This window comes from Protopterus annectens, chromosome 6.part0 (assembly GCF_019279795.1).
Source record: "Protopterus annectens isolate FY-2018-M chromosome 6.part0, PAN1.0, whole genome shotgun sequence".
Classification (NCBI taxonomy): Eukaryota; Metazoa; Chordata; order Ceratodontiformes; family Protopteridae; genus Protopterus; species Protopterus annectens.
The window spans coordinates 1,404,804,674-1,404,819,275 of NC_056737.1; the positions used below are offsets into that span (position 1 = coordinate 1,404,804,674).

The 14,602-nt window shown below is 38.2% G+C and overlaps 1 protein-coding gene across 1 annotated transcript in view; it reads right to left on the reverse strand.

Moving 5' to 3' along the window:
* The window catches only part of ZRANB3 (zinc finger RANBP2-type containing 3), a 2,104,294-nt gene that overhangs the window by 261,168 nt on the left and 1,828,524 nt on the right, over positions 1–14,602 (reverse strand). The window lies entirely within an intron of this gene.

A 14,602-nucleotide genomic window follows, 5' to 3' on the forward strand; every position in this document is an offset into this window, starting at 1 on the left:
AAACCCCAACTTGGTATAAAAAAAAATCAGAGAATGGGATTTTGAATTTTAGATCTACAATCCAAACGTTTGTCAGTAAAAGCTGAAAAGAATCAAAATAATTTGGAGATGAAAAAAAGTAAAAGTATTAATAAATACAACAAAATTCTAACACACAAAACTAGTTTAGCTTTAGAAAATCTAAAAATGAATCCCTTGGCCACTTCTCCAAAATATCTACAAAATTTATCCACAAGAATCAAAGTACAATCAAAAGCTAATAACATTAAAAGTATCTTCCATGAAAAGAAAGGGAAAAATGTCTTGGATATAGGTGACATTCTTGATGCCTATAGAAATCACTATATGGAACATTTCCAAAAAGAAAATATACATATCGATCAATTAAATCTAGATGAAAAATGTTCTAATATAAAAAAATACCAGAAAATTTAAAACTAGATCTGCAAGCACTCATATCCTACAAAGAAATTACAGATACAATAAAAGGGGGTAAAATAATAAAGCTCCAGTTATAGATGGCATAATTATGGAAATATATAAACTTTTTCCTTCAAGGATACTATCCCTCTTCCATAAAACTCTATTAGAAATTCAGTCACAAGCTTTAATACTACCCTCTTGGAGATATTCCTTAATCACACCAATCCTAAAGGAAAACAAATCCCCTAAACCTCTGTACCTCATATAGACCTATATCATTATTAAATAATGACTATAAGATATTTATGACAATATTAACTAACAGAATGAAAATACGACTATCCAAAACAATAAATAATGATCAAACTGGAATTATATATAATAGACACACACATGACAATATTAAAAGGATAATTTCTCTTATAGATTATGTTAATAAAGAAAATAAAGAAACACTCATAGGTGTGTACTAGGCTAATGGTCCTGGAGCCTTTACAAGCCTAGCTCATAGATTACCCTGGCATTGTGCCACCCTCTGTCAAGTGGAGCCAATGAAGTAATCCCCGGGGTGAATTTTCTACTTCCTATCCACTCATCAAGATTTCTCTTGAAGAAGGCCAGTGAGGTGTTCTGTTTGACATGTATGCAAAGTCTATTCCATAGCATGGACAGTCTCTGGGTTATGAACCTGTCCCTCCAGCACGCTCTGTTGATTGTGGTAATGAGGTTGAGGTCTCTGGAGTGTGTGGTGTGGAGGGATTGAGATTTCTTTAAATGTAGCATTTCTAACAGAGCTGGATCAGACATGGCTTTGTAAGTTCAAGCAGAGATCACCTCTAAGTAGGCGATATGAGACAGAGAATAGTTGGAGTTTTTTTGAGTCTGTCCATATAGGACAAGTGTTTAAGGCCTAGAATCCTCTTTGTGAAGTACTTTTGCGGCCTCACCAGTTGTTGCAGGTGTCTAGTGAGGTGCATGCCAAATGGGGAATTGTACTCGATGACTGGCCTAATGAGGGAAGAGTAGAGGGAGACAATGACCTCTTTCCTCCTGGATGCAAAACCCTTAGTAATGAGATGCGCCACATAGAAGGACTTTCTGACCACAGTGGCAATGTGGTGGTCGAAAGAGAGGTTGCTGTCAACCTGTGTTCCCAGATCTCTTAAAATGCCTTCTGTGTTCAGTGGACTACAATCGATGGGGTAATTCATGGGAACCAGGTTTTTCCCAAAGGGGATGAGAACACATTTTTTGGCATTGGGCTTAAGGCCATGGTTCTGACACCAGTTGGCCTCAGTAAGGCCTTTCTGTAGGATGTCAACATCACTTGGGGAGTTAATAATAGCTCCTAACTTGCAATCGTCTGCAAACTTTGTCAGCCAGAGTCCCTTCGTGTTGGCCTGGACTTCAGAGAAGTATATACCAAACAGGACAGAAACCAGGACTGAACCCTGTGGGACTCCACTTGTGACTGGTCGGCAGTCTGATTTGGAGTCAGCTACTTTCACACTGTGAGTTCTATCTGTGATCCAGTTTGCAACCCACCTAGTGATATAGGGGTTGATGCACAGCTTACTGAGTTTTTCTATGATTCCTGAGTGGGGAATGGTATCAAAGCCTTGGCCAGATCAAGGTAGGCTGTGTGAACCACCTTGGCTTTATCCACAGCTCTGGTTGACCAAGTTGAGCAGGCATGATCTACCCTTCACAAAACCAAACTGTGTGAGATCCAGAGATTGTAGATTCCCTATATCCTTGTTTATTAGGTCCATGATGATACGTTCTATAGGTTTGCATATCAGACTCATTAGGCTAATGGGGCGATAGTTGCCAGGGTCTGTAGTCACCCCTCCTTTGTGGAGGGGGATGACTGTAGCAGTGCGCCATTCAGTTGGGACAAAGCCTGAGATGAGGCTGTGATTGAACAGGGCACACAGGTGAGGTGCCAGTTCACTCTGCATTTCATGTAGAACACAGCCAGGGATATTGTCAGGTTCCACAGAATCTGTATTCTTGGCCTTCAACAGTGCTCTTTTAACCTGTGCAGCAGGAATGCTGGATGCCTGGCAATCTACTGTTAATGTGATAGGTCCTTTGGGAGGGGAGAGAGGGTAAAGTTGGCACTGAATCTGTCGGCTAGTATACTGGCAATATCTGTTGGCTCAGTATAGGAGGTACCATTGTGCAGTAGCTCAGAGCAAATCTGGGTATTGCCATGGAGATTCTTTACATAACTGTAGAAGGCCTTGTGGTTGTCTTTACTATCTGCTGCAATTCTGTTTTTGTAGCTAGCTTTAGAGGATTTGATGAGGGATCTCAACTTTTTGTTGAGGCTGATAAGGGAGTTTTTTCCACTCTTGGGGCTTCACCTTATTCCGCATCAGTTTCCTCCTTCTGTTGTAGAGTTTGTTTATGGCAGGGGACCACCAGATTGGCTTCCTATTTTTGGAGGAGAGTGTCTTGGTTCTATTGGGTATGGCCAGATCTATGCATTTGTGGGGGGGGGGGGGATTTCCAAGGTGATTAGTTTATCGTCGGATCTAACCAGGGAGGAGTTGACTATTGGTGTAGAGCAATGTTCGCCCATGTTAGTAATGACCAGGTCAAGGATGTTGCTACCTCTAGTGGGGGTAAGAACGAGCTGGTCCAAGGCACTGGAATTAATGAATTTCAAGAAACGTTGGGTAAGTGTATTGGTACATGAGTAGTTTTCCCAGTTAATGGAGGGGTAGATGAAGTCGCCCAGTATGAGAGTGTTAGGCTGGACCCTAATCTTCTTCAGGGTGCTTAGGAACGTGAGTCCTGGGACATGGTTGGGGACCTATAGCAGGCTACAACCTGAATCGCTGTCTTACCCGATGTTAGATGCACCTGAAGTATCTCTGATGCATTATGTTGGGCTACCAGTCTGGAGGTGAGCACATCCTTTATGAATATGGAAACACCACCACCTTTGGAGCTTCGGTCCAAGTTCTGGGGCCAAAAGGTGTGGCATGAGTTATAGCCTGGTAGTGCAGGGGTGCTTTCTGCTGCCTTGAACCATGTCTCTGTTACAGAACAAATGTCGATGTTCTCCATTTTAAGGAGTGCTTCGAGTGGGTGCCTTTTGAAATTTAGACTTCTAGCGTTGAGCAGCATAACCCTCAAATTGCATTTGTTTGTAGCTGTTATGGTGGTAATTTGATCTTTTGAACACCGCGTAAAAAAAGGCATTATACGGGTGGCAAGAGCCTTGGCCAGTATATGGAAGTCCAGGGATGACAGATGTAGGCCATCTTTTGTAAAGCATCGAGGTCTGTCAATCATGTTATCCCAGGCAGACAGATAATGGATCCCCTTAAAATGGCACCAGAAACTTAACCAATTGTTGAAATCAATCATTTAATGCTTGTACTGCAGTATTCTGGGTGATGGTAGGATGCTGCTCAGGGCTAGGGTTATACCTGATTGGGCTACATAATCCAAAAGCTCCTTTATGTCTCTTTTCATGTAGTCAAGGAAGGTATGTTTCAGGTCATTCACACCCACATGTACAATGACAGAGTCATATTTGTACCTGTTGTTGAGGAACCTGAGTGCATGCATTATGTGGCAGATCCTGGCACCTGACAGGCAGCTGACTGTTACTTTCTCCTTATTCAACCTATTCAACTTAGTGAGTGGGACATCAGTGTATCTCACTATTGACTCACCTATGACTAGCATGTTGGGCGTGCTGTTTTGCCTTAGGGGATTTGGTTGAGTGGCACACTGTTTAGGAGAGTTATGTGTCTCGTGATTAGTGTTGTGTTGTGTTGGTCGAGTGCGCTTCTGCCTTGGAGGTCTCTGCTGTTTGGATAGAATTTTATTGAGAGCCTCCACAAAGGTGGGGGTGTGGTTTGTGTTTTTATGTGAAGGCAGTGCTGGTGTGTGTTCTGGAGGGCTATGTGTTCCATGTGGTGTGGTGCGAGTGTTGACCTTCTCCTCTTGACCAGCTATTCCGGTCTTGGCTGGAGAGTGTGTGGCTTCCAGTTTGGATATATAAGTGCATCTCTCGCAAGTCAGAGTGTTGGGAGGTAGGAGGAGAGGGTTGACTGTGTACATGAGGCATTTGCTACATTGCCTCAGGATGCCCAAGTTCACCAAGTTAATAAGAGAAAGCACAGGGAACTGACCTTTAGACATGCCTGGAGAGGTGGGCATTAATAATAAGTACTGGAGCCGTTTCCTTGTAGAACGTTTAGTGCTGGTAACACTTTTGTGTGCTACAATAATTGCTACAAGAAGTCTGGTAAAGTGCTAGACTAATAAGCTAGTAAAAGTGCAGCAGAGGAGAGAACTAGCCGATCACAATTGGCTTACATATAGAGAAAGCCTTTGATTCCCTAAATTGGGGCTATTTATTCAAAATTCTCATGTTATTTGAATTTCCTCCTTCCTTTGTTCATCTATAAAGAATATATATACAAATAATTAAGTGTATGTTAAGCTAGGTCCTTTCACCTCTGAATCTATACATATAACAAAGGGTACTAAACAAGGATGTCCCATGTCACCGATTCTATTTGTTTTGGCTATTGAAATAGTGGCAGATTCAGTATGTTACAATACAAAAATCAAAGGAGTAGATGTTTATGAACAATACATTTTTAAAGTAATGCTCTTTGCTGATGACATATTATTAACATTATCCAATACAAAAGAGACATTAGCAGAATTAGATATTTTAACTGACACATTTTACAGGACTTCAGGACTCCATTTCAATAAATCAAAATCAAAATTTTTATTTTTAAATAAAAAAAAAAAAAAAGAATTGCAGACGAAGGGGAATCAAATTATAGGGAAACAAGAATCTACTTTAAAATATCTAGGAATTAAGTTATACAAGGATAATAATGAATTAGTCTCAAAAAACTACAATAATATCATCAATACAATTAAAATCTCTGTGGAAAATTGGAACAAAATAATATCAATATTTGAAGATAGACTACAGTTAATAAAAATGGTTTTACTACCCACAATTCTATATATAGCTTTGGCAATACACCTGTTACCAGGAAAGAATATACTCAAAGAAATAAACTTATGCCTAATAACATTTTCACGGTTTCTCAAAAGAAACAGAATAGCTTTAATATATCATATCAGACCATGGAAACAGGGAGGATTAAACTTTCCTGATATAGAAACATATATAAAAGCATCAATATCTCAAACAATCTCAGAATGGATAAGTCCAAATTATTCTGCAAATTGGAAAGAATTACTAAGTGTAATATCAATAAATTAATTTGATTTACAAAACAAATTTCAAACAGAGAAAAACAAATTGCCATGGCACATATTATGTATTAGTATGCAATATAACATAACTATGCCCACTAAAACTCACATGATTAATTATTACATTGACTCATTTAGGAAAATTATTAATACAAATATAGATTTAAAAACCTGGTTTGATCTTTTAACACCATTCATAGTTACAAAGAGCTATCCACATAAAATATACAGAGAAATAATTAATTTCTTGGGAACAGAAAGGATTTATTTGTTGGTTTCAATATATCAAAGAACTAAAAGTTCTGGATATGCAAACAATAGAAACAACATACAACATTCCACAAGATTGGCTAACTATGCAAAGCATTCTGATGTATTCACAAGAGTTATGCAGAATAATTAGTAATTGTCCATTTAAAGAAATACCTAAACTTACGAAATCCTATAAGAAATCATATATAATGATTATGACATGGGAAATAGTATTTCGAAATTTTACAAGATATTGATAAATTATAAAACAACACCCAAATCCTCATATTGGAATTATATAACAAAAGGACACTCATTACAGCTAACTGAAGAAATTAAATAAAATATTTTATTATAAATAAAACATACATTCTTTACACAATACTGGAAAGTATTTAATTGGAAATGCTTGCACAGAGCATTCTTAACTCCAGATAGACTTACTAAAATTAATTCTTCCACAAAGGGAATATGTTGGAGATGTGAGCAAATACATAATGCAGATTAAAATCACATTTTTTTCGAATGTGTTAAAATTAAGCCATTTTGGAATGGTATTAAAAACTTTTTACAAGCTTTATTTAATGAATCGTTTAACTTATCTAAAGCTCTAGTGTTACTAAATGTGTACGAAGGTCCTCATTTGAATGAGTCAAATATGTATCTAGTATGGACAATACTTGCAATCTCAAGGAAGTGTATAACAAGAAGATGGAATACAAACACAATACTGACTTTGGAAGACTTCTAAAGCCTACTGAAGACCACAGCATTGTTGGAAATTAAAAGTAAAGAATTAAGAATTCATCCTAAGCCATTTATTAACAATCCATGGAAAAAAGTCTCATCATTGCTTGATGCTTTGCAATAACTGAACAGATACACTCTGACAACTGGATTGTTATACCTATAAAATAATTGTATATATTGAGCTCTGTTACAGTGTCAGGCTGATATAAATAGTGTACAGTTACTTAAGATGTTATATACAAATACTATAGAATTTATTCAACTGTATTTGAAAAATAAAAAAATTTTGAGAGGAAAAAAAAAGCTTTAGTGTTGTTTCGGAGTGCATGCTAGTAGTTTTTTTTCTCCTGCAGAGACTTCACTTTTGTTCAGGTTATGGAGTTGCCTGCATATCTGGTGGCTCTGTTGCATTTTCTGTTTTAACCATGATTTCCAGGCTATATCATGTTTATGGATTAATTTGGGTCTATATTGTGTGGCTGAAACGGCATAAGAACAAAGGCAAAATACAAATACAGTGAAAGCCCAGGTCTGCGATTTTTTTCCTATGGAAAAAAAATCGCTCGGCCGTCACCTTGACATTGCCCTTTAGCCCACTGTAGTGCGATCTTGTAGTTGGTATATTAAGTTGGGGGGGGTGGGGGTGTGTGAGGCGAAGTCCCCCACTTTGAAATGTTTTAAATTGTGTGTCGTGTCTTGCTGGTCTACCGATTTTTCTACCTAGGAAAAACATCTGACCTGGGCTTTTGCTGTATTCTTATTTCACGGTTTGTGTGTCGCTGAAACGGCATTCATTCTTATGCTGTTTCTGCAACATAATATAGACCCATTAATTATTTCGCTCTGTGTTAAAGACTTCGGGCAGGATTACTTTTCCTCTCTTTTTTCCTGGGTGCCATTTTGTTGAGTCTATTCAGAAAGATATAATTCAATACCAGTGCTGCAATATCCAATGGTAGGTATTTAAATCCATTCAAGTTACACAATTTGAGGGCCTAATTATCAAATTTTTGTGATGTTGTGAACTATGTCATAATACTGTTGAACAAATAACCAAACTCTTCTGGCACAAAATGAATTAAAATAAAATGCAAAACACCAGGAGAGATGCTACACACACAATTAAAATGATAAAATAAGTTAAAGTGAAATGTAAATAAATATACATGTGAATTAAATATCACAATCTACCCTAGTTTAAAAAAACTGACACTTTTATAATGTTATTAATTAACAATTCAATGAGGTGAATGTAATATTAATAAAATAATAACCTAAACAACAGATCAAATCTTCATGGCTGTCGACTCTAGTACTCCATTAAAAATTAATCCTATCACTGAGACCCAGTGAGTCTTATTTGCCAAATTAATTCTCTGGCTACTATTTGTGCATTCCAGTTATCCCCCTATTGGGTAAAGGAATTTTTTTCTGAAACAAAAAAACAAAACAAAAAACAAAATGTCTTAAAATTGTTGCATAATAATAATATATTTCCATACAAGGTATTTCTACATTAAACTAGTGTAGATTGTGATACACACACACACACACACACACACACATTATATATATATATATATATATATATATATATATATATATATATATATATATATATATATATATATATATATTACTTTAAATTTCAATTTAAACTTACTTTATCATTGTAACTGAGGTTATACTAATGACTTTATTTATTTTAGTTTACATTTTTTTACCGGGAGAGTCCAACTGGGCATAAAACCCTTTTTCAGTGGAAGCCCGGAGAGAAAAGCTCCAATGTTAGTAAACTATTTTGTTAGTAGAAAGAAAACTGTATAATACAATAAAGAAAAAAAATAGTAACAGACCTTCATAACGGTAAAAAGACTAGAACATAATAAATTGGTCAAGTGGGATACAAGACCAATAATCTTATATAACAATGCTTCTAGAAGAGAGTTCTTACAGTAGTATCAGGTAGTGACATTGTATGCAATAAGAGTGCAATTACGATACTTTGTCTTAGTCCTGTTTATTTTTTTTTTCAGTTGGATGGATTGACCATGAGATTTGGTATTTAAGTCTTGTGGGAAATTGTAGTGAAATTTTAATCTGATGAAGCCCGACTGTACTGTGGGATGAAAGTGCTTATTTTCATTAAACTTGTGTGTGTGGTATCTCTGCTGGTGTTTTTGCTTTATTAGTAGTAGTGTTTTGGGATGCACAAGGGGTGCCTATAATCATAAACTGTAAGAAGGTCATGAAGAGCACCTGAAAGAGTGAGAAGTGGATGCAATTTTATAAGGATCATATGTTCGACTACAGTTTATCGCTGATGAGCTATTGTGCTATTTATTATACCTAGTGAGGTTAGTGACAGGTTGTGTTAACTCATATAATTTTTTTTAAGAATCCATATACGTTTATCAAGTGTTTTGATGAAGTCACGGTGATTGAAATCCAATCTTTGTCCAGTAGAATATGTTTTCAATTGCAGGGATGCTATTGTCTCAGGATGTATAGAGCACTGAAGCAGATGCGTTTATGTCTAAGTTTGAGGAAGGTGATAATTAGTTCAGTATTATTGCACTGAGAAATTGTGTGCTGGTAGGTGATAATCTGAAGTGTGCTAGGGTAAACAAATGGCTATCCCAGCTCCCTTTTTACCTCTCCAATCAGTATGTAGTATACTGCAGCCTGGAGGAAATAGTTTCTTATCCTTGTTTTTTTGTTTTAGTCAGGTAATCTGTGTAGCATCAGAAATGCATTAATGCAGGTCTAAGTTTACTGTGCAAATTTCTTAGACTAATACTGACAAGATTTAGTGGAGCTTTACTGTGTGGTTTGGAATACAGGTAGGTTAAATTGTTTCCTGGACCAGAATTAGGGTGAATGTCTCCACACAGACATATGGTACATGTCAGGATGCGGGTGAAGGGAACATTTGTATTTGACTCATGGTAGTGTAGGTTACCTTTGAAATTGTTTCAGTTAGGCAACCTTGAAACCATGAAAGGAGAATATCAGTGCAGCTGCATAGGGTGGAAGAAATTATGACTTTGCAGTCAGGGTGTCATGCATAAATAAAATGGAGGTGGTAGGAAAGACGAAGCTGGGATGAAGGAGAGAGTGGTAGGATTTTAGGTAGCATGCAGCTTGGAACAGTTGCTTTCTGAGAACAGAGATAGACAGAATGATAGGTAGACAGACAGACAGTACAGTTGTGTTATCCTTACCATAATTGCAGATGTTCAAGTAGATCAATGTTGTACTGATTCTTGGATCTTACTGTCATGCAGAATCCTGTGACCTGCTAGATTTCCAGTGCCTTTGCATCATACCTAGCTGGCGGATAGCACAGGACCAATGTCTGGATATCAAGATACAACAGGGGCTACAGTCAACACCATTTTCAGGAATTTTTCTAGGCTGTGTTATGCAGTTTAATGCCTGAAGACAACACAACCTTTCCAGCTGTCAAAGTTTCAGAGAGAAAAAATAAGATTTCAGTCATGTATTAGGAGTACAGGGAGGCGATGATGGATGAGAGATACCCAGCCAAAACTTCCTCCAGGTATGGGTGAGAGGCCAGCAGATACAAGGATAGAAGGGTGGTTGTCTGTACTGCAACACTGACCTACTCAAACATCTACAATTATGGTAAGTGCGACAGAAATGTACTATGTTCTTAGTAGTCAGTGTTGTAGTACTGATTCTTGGGAGGACACCCAAAGCTAAAGGGTTGGGTGGTACGCTGTCTGGTGACCCATGGTACAGCAGGTTCTGTAGGACAGCAGTAGCAAATCCTGCCCTAGTCTTGGAGGCATTGCCTAAATCTTAGTGCTTGGTGAATGTGTGGACAGAGCAACATGTGTTCTGGGCAAGCAGTGGTGTCTGCCCTCTGTCTTGGACTGGTAGTGGCTTAGCACAATGAGTACAACAGAAAGCAATGCAACTGGTTATCCATTTTGAAATTGTCTGTTTGGAGATGAATCTACCTTCTTTCCCTTCTGTAAAGTCCAGTTGTTCTGCCCTATTTGAGAACTTTGCTCTGCCCAGATAATACCCAATCTATTGACTATCCAGGCAATGTAGGATTTGTTCAGCTTTACTTTGCAGGTTTGGAAAGAACACTGGTAGTTGAGTAGCTTGATTCAAGGAGAGATCTGACACTACACTGGACATAAAAGAGGAGTTAGTTCTAAGGTTTACCTTATCCCTAAGGAAAACAATGAAAGGTTCTTTACACCTCAGGGCCTACAGTTCTGAGACCCGCCTGGCTGAGGTAATAGCTATTAGTAGGGTAGTCTTCCATGCAAGCATCTTTAAAGAAACAATCTGCTGACTTAAAAGGTGGCAAGTTTAATTTTTCTAGAACATAGTTTAAGTCCTAAAAACCCTTTTAGGAACTGTTTTAAGTGGGTGCGAGAATAAATGGGGGGCTGAAGATGGAGGCATGCAGAGATGGATGAAGAAGGCACTTGATACTGGAATAAGAAAGGCCCTGATGAAATAACCTAGAAAGATATTCCCATACTATTTATGTCTGCATGTGGCGGCATGATACTTTTGGTCTGGCACCAAGAAGAAAACCGCTGTAATTTTGATAAGTATGACTTTTTGGTAATAGGTTTTCTTGCCTCTCTCAGGATAGATAGCACTTTAATGGTGTACTTTGCATTTCTTGGGGGGTTAGAATCCAATCCTCCATGCTGTTACTTTGAGTACTGGCAGGTGACTATGTATGACAGACCCTTTTAACTTGGTGAGTAGATCTATCTCTGGTGGAAAAATGCAATATCTCCCTTTGCTGAAAATCAACAGGAGGGAGAACCAGCACTTCCTTGGCAAGAAAGGGGCAATAATTATCATGCTCAGCCTGTCTGATCACACTTTTATCAGTATTCTGGGGATCACAGGTAATGGAGGAAAAGCACACAGGAAGAGGTCTGTCCATATGAAGGAGAAGGTGTCAATTCTCCATGTCCCTGTCTGTTGGGTTCTTGAATAGAACCTTTGTAGTTGGCTGTTCTGATGACAGGCAAAGAGATCTACATTGGGGTGTCTTCAATGATGCTTAAGGTCTAGGAAGTTCTCTCTCTCTCTCTCTCTCCCTCTTTCTCTCCAGCATCCATTTATTGAGGTTCAGAAGGTTCTTGCTCAAAGAATATTTAATGATGTTGTTCTGGTCTGGGATGAAGGATGCTATGAGTGCCAGCTGCAATTCCTGTGGCAAGAAACAAATACTTATTGCCTGACTTCACAAGAAGTAAGAAGTTGTTCCACCTTACTTGTTTATGTACCCCATGACTGTGGTGTTTTCTGTTTAAATATGCAGTGCGTCTGGGGACAGGTTGCTTTGAAAGGCTTTCACTGCGAAAAACAGTGTCAGCAACTCTTTCTGGTTTATGTGAAGTTTTCCAATATCCTCACCTTCAGGAATCCTAAGTGTGCTCCCCAGGCTATCCCAGAACTGTCTATGGTGATGTTTTTGTCTGCCTCTGGTAGAAAGTAGTTTGCTCCTGGATTCTGCATGATGGTGTTTTTCCACCAAAGTAGATCATTTTTTTAAGCTGGGAAAAGAAGCACCTGGATTTCCAGGGGATGAGAGTGTTGTTCCCAAATTTATTTGACATCTGTTTACTGGGAAAGTCTGACTGGTGTCCTAGGATCTCATTTTGAGCAAAGGCCTGCGAAGAAGAGCTCCATGGTACATGGTAGCTAATAATACTTTACAACAGAATGCTTTACAATAGAATTCTTATACAAATAAAATATACATGTCAAAAAACTGCACTGGAAGAGACATGCAGGACATTCACAAAGGCAACAAAAGTTGGAACTTCACTACAATCCTAAGTAACTACCTGAATAGGAAAAAGGAAGGAGAGACAGTACAAGGCGCAGCACAAGAGCAGATGAGAGGGTGAAGAAGGGGATCAGTGTGTGCAACAACAGTAGCAGACGTGGGTAGACAGGAGAGATACGAGGAGTAACAGAAGAGCAGTCAACAAGTAAGTATAAATAAAAACAGACGTAGGAGGGAGAGAATGCAGAGAAAGATTAAGTGAGGGGCAGAGGTTGTTGAGGAGTTAGTCAGAGGTGTGAAGATTGTTGTAAAAGTTAGCCAGGGCAAAGGGATATAGAACTAAGTGGGCTTAGAGCAGGAACAGATCCATGATTTGTTTAAGAATTCTTTCAGTGCACATTTAAATGAGAAAAAGTTAGTTATTTTAAATATTTATTGTAAGATCATTCCAAACTTTAGAGATGTGATGACAGTAGAGGCAGCATTTTTCTTGGGCTTATGAAGTGATAGACATCGTTTATCTTTGAATCTTACAGATCTACGGAGAAGGTAGCTAGAAAAAATGGAGGTTAGAGCAGGGCAGGCAGTGGATTTATATATAATGTTGTTGGCTGTTAAGAGTTGCATAAAGGGGAGATGTGGTAGCCCTAATCATGCTAATGATTGGAGAGAGGTGCAGCAGTGAGTAGATGTGGTTGAACATGTGGCAAATTTTGCAATTTTATTGTAGCAAGCTTCAAGTTTAGATAACGGGGAGATCTGGAGATTGGTAAGGATATGTGTGCCATATAGTAGGGAAGGTTATAGGTATGTGTTAGCAAGAGTGATTCTGTTGGATCGGTTAAGAAAAGGAGAGCGTCTGTAGAGCATGCCTAATTTTTGGTGTTTTTTAAATGTTACTTTGGATACAGAGATCAGATTTTAAGTGTTCATCCATGATTACACATAGCAGCTTACTGTAAGGGACTGCTTCAATTAGTGTGTTATTTAATGAATGAATATGAAATGTGGTTTATTTCCTATTTGACTTTTTGGGATAAAAAACGTGTGAGTTTTGTTTTATTGGGGTTAAGTATCAACTGGGAGTTGTTTAACCAGAGTTCAAGAGATGAAAAAGCTTCTTGGGTCATGAGTTGCAGGTCAGTTAGGTTATTTGACAAGGAAATAATAGTTAAGTCATCAGCATACTGGATTAATTTGGATTTCTTGGTGGATAAATGAAGATTATTTATAAAGATGTTGAACAAAAGGGGTCCACGGATGAATCCTTGACGAACCCCTGTGATGTTTGGTAGAAAGGGAGAAAGATAGCCATGCCACTTAACTGACTGTTGTCTGTCTGTGAGATAACTTTTTGAACCAAGCAAGGGAAGATGATGGGGGACCAAGACAGGAACGTTTGTGTAATAGCTTAGTGTGTGAGACTATCAAATGCCTTAAAGAGGTCTAGAAACAGTGAAGTAACAAGTTGACCAGAGTCTCTAGCATAATTTATGGTATCAATTAAGGCTAAGAGAGCAGTTGATGTGCTGCGATGTGGTCTTAAGCCATGCTGTGGTGAAGACAGTAGTGTGTTATGGTAGACAAGATAATGAGTTGCAAATGGTTACATTTTTCAAGTATTTTGGACAAAGATGATAGGATTGCAATAGGGCAGTAGTTAGACAGATCAGAGGAGATGCCTCCTTTGTGTAGTGGAATAACGTATGACTTTTTCCAGATGCATGGGACATTCGATTCAGAGACTGATCTGTTGATATGAATACTTACTGGGAAAGCTACGGCCATAGCACCAAGCCTGACATATTCTGCAGGGAGTTTACCTGCACAGATTGAACTGGAGTTGAGTTTTAGTAGAAGTTTCTTTAGGAAGTTGGTGAGACTAAAGGTTAAAGCAGTAGCACTGGAACATGGAGTGAAGGCAGTATTTATACTCATTACAGAAGTACTTGAAGCAGGGAACTGATTAATAGTAGGTAGAGCATGGGTATTGTTTGACAGGTTGGAGATACTGCCAAAGTGACTGTTAAAGAATGTGGCAGTTTCACTAGGGAATTTATCGGGGTAAGGATTATATTTTGTGCCTAGTTTGAGAAGTGAGTTGATTGATGA